Here is a 567-nt window from a genome sequence, read left to right as displayed (position 1 = left end):
TCATGAGCCTATTGCTATTATACTTCATTCTACTAAAATTAGTATCAGATTAGTTACTAAAATGTTCCACACATTTAATCTGTCGTACCACTCCATCATTTCCTCCATTCAGTTCATCAGCTCTCATTTATGTCTTTGGGGTTCTGAGGTTCACTGGAAGGTCTTACAGAAACTCAAAATCTGTAGGGAAATACCTCATGTGACTGTGGGTGATTAAAGCTAGGATTGCAGAGACTAGTGAGTGATGGGCCAGGATCCTACAGACTGTCAGTTGCAGACTAATTGGAAATGGTCCATTTTTGTTCCCATTCCCAAGAAGGATGACACAACAAGAGTGTGGAAATTATTGAACAATATCATTAATATCACATGCAAGCAAAATCTTGCTGAAGATAATCCAGAAATGGCAGGAACACTACATTGAGAGAGAACTGTCAGAGACTTAAGCTGAGTATAGAAGAGATCATGGCACCAGGGATATCATTACTGATTTCAGATGGATACTTGCTGGAAGCACAGAAAATCAGAAAAATCTTTACTTGTGCTTTATTTATTAACTACACAACG

The sequence above is a fragment of the Elephantulus edwardii genome, unplaced genomic scaffold, assembly GCF_000299155.1.
Source record: "Elephantulus edwardii isolate Elephantulus edwardi_28Jun2011 unplaced genomic scaffold, EleEdw1.0 scaffold00026, whole genome shotgun sequence".
Taxonomy (NCBI): Eukaryota; Metazoa; Chordata; class Mammalia; order Macroscelidea; family Macroscelididae; genus Elephantulus; species Elephantulus edwardii.
Note: the sequence above shows the minus strand (reverse complement) of the source record.